General features: G+C 45.1%; 10 non-coding genes across 10 annotated transcripts; 9 read left to right on the plus strand and 1 right to left on the minus strand.

The window, feature by feature from the left end:
- The first annotated feature begins 69 nt into the window (after positions 1–69).
- On the plus strand, positions 70–161 carry trnar-ucu (transfer RNA arginine (anticodon UCU)). Its single transcript is given in 2 exon segments — positions 70–106; positions 126–161. It is a non-coding gene; the product is annotated as a tRNA-Arg (tRNA).
- Positions 162–371: 210 nt separating this feature from the next.
- trnar-ucu (transfer RNA arginine (anticodon UCU)) lies at positions 372–463 on the plus strand. The gene is given in 2 exon segments: positions 372–408; positions 428–463. It is a non-coding gene; the product is annotated as a tRNA-Arg (tRNA).
- A 211-nt stretch (positions 464–674) lies between these two features.
- On the plus strand, positions 675–766 carry trnar-ucu (transfer RNA arginine (anticodon UCU)). The gene is given in 2 exon segments: positions 675–711; positions 731–766. It is a non-coding gene; the product is annotated as a tRNA-Arg (tRNA).
- A 211-nt stretch (positions 767–977) lies between these two features.
- Positions 978–1,069, plus strand: trnar-ucu (transfer RNA arginine (anticodon UCU)). Its single transcript is given in 2 exon segments — positions 978–1,014; positions 1,034–1,069. It is a non-coding gene; the product is annotated as a tRNA-Arg (tRNA).
- A 210-nt stretch (positions 1,070–1,279) lies between these two features.
- On the plus strand, positions 1,280–1,371 carry trnar-ucu (transfer RNA arginine (anticodon UCU)). Its single transcript is given in 2 exon segments — positions 1,280–1,316; positions 1,336–1,371. It is a non-coding gene; the product is annotated as a tRNA-Arg (tRNA).
- Positions 1,372–1,581: 210 nt separating this feature from the next.
- On the plus strand, positions 1,582–1,673 carry trnar-ucu (transfer RNA arginine (anticodon UCU)). The gene is given in 2 exon segments: positions 1,582–1,618; positions 1,638–1,673. It is a non-coding gene; the product is annotated as a tRNA-Arg (tRNA).
- Positions 1,674–1,853: 180 nt separating this feature from the next.
- On the plus strand, positions 1,854–1,945 carry trnar-ucu (transfer RNA arginine (anticodon UCU)). The gene is given in 2 exon segments: positions 1,854–1,890; positions 1,910–1,945. It is a non-coding gene; the product is annotated as a tRNA-Arg (tRNA).
- A 653-nt stretch (positions 1,946–2,598) lies between these two features.
- trnar-ucu (transfer RNA arginine (anticodon UCU)) lies at positions 2,599–2,690 on the plus strand. The gene is given in 2 exon segments: positions 2,599–2,635; positions 2,655–2,690. It is a non-coding gene; the product is annotated as a tRNA-Arg (tRNA).
- A 218-nt stretch (positions 2,691–2,908) lies between these two features.
- Positions 2,909–3,000, plus strand: trnar-ucu (transfer RNA arginine (anticodon UCU)). The gene is given in 2 exon segments: positions 2,909–2,945; positions 2,965–3,000. It is a non-coding gene; the product is annotated as a tRNA-Arg (tRNA).
- Positions 3,001–4,411: 1,411 nt separating this feature from the next.
- On the minus strand, positions 4,412–4,503 carry trnar-ucu (transfer RNA arginine (anticodon UCU)). The gene is given in 2 exon segments: positions 4,412–4,447; positions 4,467–4,503. It is a non-coding gene; the product is annotated as a tRNA-Arg (tRNA).
- Positions 4,504–7,422: the final 2,919 nt, after the last annotated feature.

Consider the following 7,422-nt stretch of genomic DNA (forward strand, 5'->3'; position numbering starts at 1 on the left):
TCTGAATGCCCAAAATCCCTTTGTCCATTGACATTGAAGAAAAAATAGTTTCTTTTACTATACAAACAGGGCTCTGTGGCGCAATGGATAGCGCGTTGGACTTCTAGTCTTTCATGTGAGATGTGATTCAAAGGTTGTGGGTTCGAGTCCCACCAGAGTCGGTCATTATGGACTTGACACCGGTAGATCTCGAGGAATAACCACAGTCTCCAACAACGAAAAAAACTACTTTGTGCTGACATATGTTGTGGGGTCGAGTCCCGACATGCTATCATTGATGGTGCATTATCCTTCTTTAGTACACTGGAAGACCAAAATCCCTTTGTCCTTTGACATTGAAGAAAAAAATGCTAATTTTACTATATTTAAAGGGCTCTGTGGCGCAATGGATAGCGTGTTGGACTTCTAGTCATTCATGTGAGATGTGATTCAAAGGTTGTGGGTTCGAGTCCCACCAGAGTCGGTCTTTATGGACTTGACTCCGGTAGATCTCGAGGAACAACTACAGTCTCCAACAACGAAAAAAAACTACTTTGTGCTGACATATGTTGTGGGGTCGTGTCCCGACATGCTATCATTGATGGTGCATTATCCTTCTTTAGTACACTGGAAGACCAAAATCCCTTTGTCCTTTGACATTGAAGAAAAAAATGCTAATTTTACTATATTTAAAGGGCTCTGTGGCGCAATGGATAGCGTGTTGGACTTCTAGTCATTCATGTGAGATGTGATTCAAAGGTTGTGGGTTCGAGTCCCACCAGAGTCGGTCTTTATGGACTTGACTCCGGTAGATCTCGAGAAAGAACTACAGTCTCCAACAACGAAAAAAAACTACTTTGTGCTGACATATGTTGTGGGGTCGAGTCCCGACATGCTATCATTGATGGTGCATTATCGTGCTTTAGAACCCTGGATGCCCAAAATCCCCATGTCCTTTGACATTGAAGAAAAAAATGCTCATTTTAATGCAATAAAAGGGCTCTGTGGCGCAATGGATAGCGCGTTGGACTTCTAGTCATTCATGTGAGATGTGATTCAAAGGTTGTGGTTTTGAGTCCCACCAGAGTCGATCATTATGGACTTCACTCCGGTAGATCTCGAGGAAGAACTACAGTCTCCAACAACGAAAAAAACTACTTTGTGCTGACATATGTTGTGGGGTCGAGTCCCGACATGCTATCATTGATGGTGCATTACCCTACTTTAGTACTCTGAATGCCCAAAATCCCTTTGTCAATTGACATTGAATAAAAAATAGTTTCTTCTATTATACAGTCAGGGCTCTGTGGCGCAATGGATAGCGCGTTGGACTTCTAGTCTTTCATGTGAGATGTGATTCAAAGGTTGTGGGTTCGAGTCCCACCAGAGTCAGTCATTATGGACTTGACACCGGTAGATCTCGAGGAATAACCACAGTCTCCAACAACGAAAAAAACTACTTTGTGCTGACATATGTTGTGGGGTCGAGTCCCGACATGCAATCATTGATGGTGCATTATCCTTCTTTAGTACACTGGAAGACCAAAATCCCTTTGTCCTTTGACATTGAAGAAAAAAATGCTAATTTTACTATATTTAAAGGGCTCTGTGGCGCAATGGATAGCGTGTTGGACTTCTAGTCATTCATGTGAGATGTGATTCAAAGGTTGTGGGTTCGAGTCCCACCAGAGTCGGTCTTTATGGACTTGACTCCGGTAGATCTCGAGGAAGAACTACAGTCTCCAATAACGAAAAAAACTATTCCGACATGCTATCATTGATGGTGCATTATCCTGCTTTAGTACACTGGATGCCCAAAATCCCCATGTCCTTTGACATTGAAGAAAAAAATGCTCATTTTAATGCAATTAAAGGGCTCTGTGGCGCAATGGATAGCGCGTTGGACTTCTAGTCATTCATGTGAGATGTTATTCAATGGTTGTGGGTTCGAGTCCAACTAGAGTCGATCATTATGGACTTGACTCCGGTTGTTCTCGCGGAAGAACTATAGTCTCCAACAACGAAAAAAACTACTTTGTGCTGACATATGTTGTGGGTTCGAGTCCCGACATGCTAACATTGATGGTGCATTATCCTGCTTTAGTACTCTGGATGCCCAAAATCCCTTTCTCCTTTGACATTGAAGAAAAAATAGTCTCTTTAACTATGCAGTCAGGGCTCTGTGGTGCAATGGATAGCATGTTGGACTTCTGGTCTTTTACTATACAGTCAGGGCTCTGTTTTTGTACTCTGGATGCACAAAATCCCTTTGTCCTTTGACATTGAATAAAAAAGTGCTAATTTTATTACATTACAAGGGCTCTGTGGAGCAATGGATAGCGCGTTGGACTTCTAGTCATTCATGTGAGATGTGATTCAAAGGGTTTGGGTTGAGTCCCAACGGAGTCCGTCATTATGGACTTGACTCCGGTAGTTCTCGAGGAAGAACTATTGTCTCCAACAACGAAAAAAACTACTTTGTGCTGATATATGTTGTGGGTTCGAGTCCCGACATGCTATCATTGATGGTGCATTATCCTGCTTCAGTACTCTCGATGCCCAAAATCCCTTTGTCCTTTGACATTGAAGAAAAAATAGTTTCTTATACAATCCAAACGTGGCTCTGTGGCGCAATGGATAGCGTGTAGGACTTCTAGTTGTTCATGTGAGATGTGATTCAAAGGTTGTGGGTTCGAGTCCCACCAGAGTCGGTCAATATGGACTTGACTCCGGTAGTTCTCGAGGAAGAACTATAGTCATTAAGTATCCCACAACGGAAAAAACTACTTTGTGCTGACATATGTTGTGGGTTCGAGTCCCGACATGCTATCATTTATGGTGCATTACCCTACTTTAGTAATCTGAATGCCCAAAATCCCTTTGTCCATTGACATTGAAGAAAAAATGTTTTCTTTTACTATACTAACAGGGCTCTGTGGCGCAATGGATAGCGCGTTGCACTTCTAGTCATTCATATGAGATGTTATTCAAAGGTTGTGGGTTCGAGTCCCACCAGAGTCAGTCATTATGGACTTGACTCCGGTAGATCTCGAGGAAGAACTATAGTCTCCAACAACGAAAAAAAATCCTTTCATTGAAATTTATCCTTGTTTAGTACTCTGGATATTAAGGTAGGATACATTCGTAGCTCATGACACTAATTGCAATATGCCCATTTACTGACTCCCATACTCCCTCCTCGTCATCCATCCATGGTTGTGGGTTCAATTCCCACCATAGTTGATGTTTATGGACATTGTATGATTTTCAATAAGTGCTGTCGATTTGGAGGTTGAATCAATGTATATTGTCCGTACAACTCAATGAACAAATGTATGAAGCCTTATCTAGTTCTGTTTCCCTTAAATCTATTCGTCCTTTGATATTGAAAAAACTACTTGCTGCTAACCTATGTTGTGGGTTTGAGTACCAACAGGCTATCATTGATAGAGAATTATCCTTCTCTGGTACTCTGGATGCCTAAAATCCTTTTGTACTTTAACACTAAAGAAACTACGGCTCATTTTAGTGTAATTACAGGGCTCTGTGATGTAATCGATAGCATTTTCCTGCATTATCCTTCTTTAGTACTCTGGATTTCAAGGTAGGATATATTCATAGTTCATGACACTAAATGCAATATGCCCAATTATATACGCCCATACTCCCATCTCGTCATCCATGGTTGAACGTTGTGGGTACAAGTCCCACTCTAGTTGCTGTTGATGGACATTTTTTGATTCTCAATATATACTGTCGATTTAGAGTTTGAATCAATGTATAGTGCTCATGAAACTCAATATAAAAATATTTCAAGCCATACCAAGATTTACCAATAAATGATTATACCTCTAAAAGCATTTGCCTTAAATCCCTTTGTCCTTTGACATTGAATAAATTACAGCTCCTTTTGGTACACATTTAGGGCGCGGTAGCGCAATGGATAGCATGTTGGACTTCTAGTCGATTATGCTACAACTACCTTCTATCGAGGTAGGATAATTCATGTAATATCGTTATTATATTCTCCCATACAAGAGTCCACCAATAGGTGCTCATAAAACACAGTAAAGACATACACTGCCACATCAATACATAGATATACGACTTAAACGAGTTGCCTAAAATGTTCTTTATGTTTAAGTTGTCTTCATGGAGTTAGTTCAACTTGAATCCTCTAGATCTTGATGTTGATTCTATCTTGTGTCCTTCAATATTAATAAACATTCTGCTTTGAAGACTTCAACCAAAACTAGAGAGCTTTAACTATAACCACAAAGACCCTCTTCTACATTCAATGATGCCATGAGTTTGAGTCCCAACAGTCTTACATGGACACTGTATTTAGTGTCATGGACACTAAATACAACACACAAAATAACATACTAATATACAAGACTCCAGCAATAAGTTTATAAACTACCTAAAGGGATGACTCTGGTGGGACTCGAACCCACAGCCTTTGAATCACAACTCAAATGGATGACTAGAAGTCCAATGCGCTATCCATTGCGCCACAGAGCCACATTTATGCTCCTAATAGCTCCCTGCATCTGACGGCTAGGGTTCGGCTGGCAGAGTAAGCAGTCCCTCCACATGGAGAGGGGACGGTTTTAGCAGCGCTATTGTTGGACGTAGGCGGGAACAGTTGTGTCTTTGTTCAGTGTGTCCAGGTGTCCAGAGACACCGTGAGATGGCTGTCCCTCTGACCTGACCTCTCTCTTTGAAACAGCAATGCCCAAGAGAGGTCAAATGATCCGAGACATGGCCATTTTTGTTTAGATTGCAGGCAGGGTGGGTCACATAGAGTTGTCAATTTAGGTATTTAGTCCCCCCCCTCTCCACCAATGGTTTGAACAGGAAATTAGGTGAGATAAATTATATCAACATGCGAAAGCCAATGGAAACGTTGTTTGCTTTTCAAGTAGATGTGCTTAAGCAAACTCTGTCGACTACTTTACGGTGTGGTCGGTAACAAGGCCCGAGGAGATGGTGATAGTTCGCACGTTCTTTACGAACTCCCGCTTGGCTCAATGACTAGAACGTGTCACCTTGCAGTAATGTGTGACATTAGACGCTCTCTTTGTCTGCACGGATGAGCCGTGCTAAGCAGTCCATTAGCGCTTGCGGCGGCGTAAACACAGTTATCTAGGTGTCAAAAGTTGTTTTCTATCAAGCCCTACCCTAAGCACATTGGACTGCTTTAACCTTAGCTCTGATGTAGGGCTTGTTCATCCCAACAGCGCGATTACCGCTGCTATTTTGAGCATTGAGATGTTAACTATTATGTTGGTAGCAAGGGTTTGTTTTTAATTTCTTTATAATTAATTCGGAAATGTCATTGTCATTATGGAGAGACGTTATTGTGTTTCAAACCGCCAGCGCCATTTCTCATGTAAGACGTTGCAAACAGTTTTCATTGGCCTAGCTTACGGTATATTTACGTTGATATAGAACTTGTACAGTATTTCAACCCTCTTGAGTATTCTCAAGACGATATCAGCAACAAGAGAAATCCCACTCTGATACGCAAGCCTTGTTTCTTATTCAAGGCCCGATCTGCATGAGAGAGTCATCAGCACTTTATGGTTTCTGAGGAAAGTATTCAGCGAGGGGGTCCAGAGAAAGTTAACCCTGAAGGCGGTTCTTACACCCCAACACTACAGCAGCTCCTGCCCCCCCCCTCCTCCTCGCCCCAGGGGGAAGCCACTTGGTCCAGTGGCACACAAAGGCCAAGTCCAATAAAGTTAGAACAGGCATTGATAGAAGTCAGGGAGGAGAAAGCTGGGGAGCGAGCAAGAAGGGGAAAGCAGCAGGGTCTGCAGCGCCAGGGGAGGGACGGTTTACGGCTCCATGTTAATTGAGGTGATTTGGAAGAGAATCCCGAATCCCCAGAGGCTGAAAGAGACAGGGGAGGGCTGCAGGCCGGAGGAAGGAGGCCGCCTTGTAAAGCAGATGCTCACATAAGCCAGAGGACGTCTCCACAAGGACACAGCCCAGGAAGAGGCGGGGGACGTGTGGCTGAGGTCTAGACATTTCCTGTCACATTTTCCCAATAAAATGTCCGGCCTTTGCGGCCGACATTGAAGGCAGAAGGGTGATAAAATAAACATAAGGACTTGATTTGTCGTCTGAGGGGTTATCAGCAGGGCCACGTCGTTCAGCGAGATGTTACAAAGGCCCATTATCAACATGTATGGAGATCTCTTAGAAAGCAGAATTCTAACCCTGAGATGTACTTGAACTAAGGTGGACATTGTACTACCAGGACATAGGCCAAGTCAGCAGCTCCTGTCTGTTCCCTCCTGTGTTATTCTAACGCTCCCTTGATCCCCGACCGCTGACGGTCGTTTCTTCATTCAGACGTGAATCTTTATCTGTAGGTTTCGCTCGGTGAGGTGCCTGTTGGAAGCTGATCCCTAAGACAAAGCCCTGTTTACACTAATGGCCCATCGGCCTTTCGCCACAGAAACAACCAGCAGTGGGGGGACGTCAATAGAATTTAACATTTTGACATTTTTCCACATGCTCTCAAAACCAATATTGACCCAGCTCCCCTGCATGGCTGCCTTTAGTCCAGGACCTTGGCAAACAAATCAAGCCATTGCCGCCGGATCCACAGGCAGCCAGTCAAGGGGAGCGGGCAACAATAGCCTGCCCAGGATGGGGCTCTCCCGCTGGGCAGGCAGAGTGGCCACTGTCCCTGGTCTCAAGCTGGTCTTCAGAAGCGTGCTGTATGAAACGGCCCGCTTTAATGATTCCATCTAAGAGGGCCGATTGTGTCTGCGTCTCGGACCCTGCTGGTGAGTGAGGCGGACGAGAGCAGGGCCCGGTGGGGGCCGCGGGCCGGCGGAGCCCCCCCATAGCGGCTGGCGACTTCTCTAAAGCAACATTACAATCAATTAGAAGCTAATGAGCGGGGAGCCGGACTTGTAACCTGTTGCAGGCGGGCTGGTTGTTCAGAGAGCGCTCAGCTGGAGCAGACATCAATAACCTCAGAAATAACTCCGCACTGGAGGCAGGAAGCCAGCGGGACGCTGGCTCTCTCCCTTTACAAACACACACACGCACACACACACAAACACACACGTCTGTCTCTGCTACCCAGGCCGTCTCCAGCGCCTGCCTCACCTGACCCGAATCCTGCCTGGCTGGGCCCGTGACCGGGAGGGGGGAGAGGGAAGGGGAGAGCAGAGGAGATAAGGGAGGACCAGAGGAGATGTCTCCTCACTAGGTGATCCACCGTACACACTGTAGACAGTGGGCGGTTTCCCGGGTGGCTGGGGCCTGCGGGGGCTGCTATGCGTGGCCGTGTTGGTGGGAGGGCGACGTCAGCCAACGGACGCCTTGTGTGTGTGGGGGAAGCTGACGTTGCGTAAGCAAACTTTGCTGTAGCACTTTTACGGCGCAGTCAAAGCAAGGCCCGGGGAGATTAGGAATCGT

This window comes from Gadus morhua, chromosome 1, assembly GCF_902167405.1.
Source record: "Gadus morhua chromosome 1, gadMor3.0, whole genome shotgun sequence".
In the NCBI taxonomy this organism is placed as follows: domain Eukaryota; kingdom Metazoa; phylum Chordata; class Actinopteri; order Gadiformes; family Gadidae; genus Gadus; species Gadus morhua.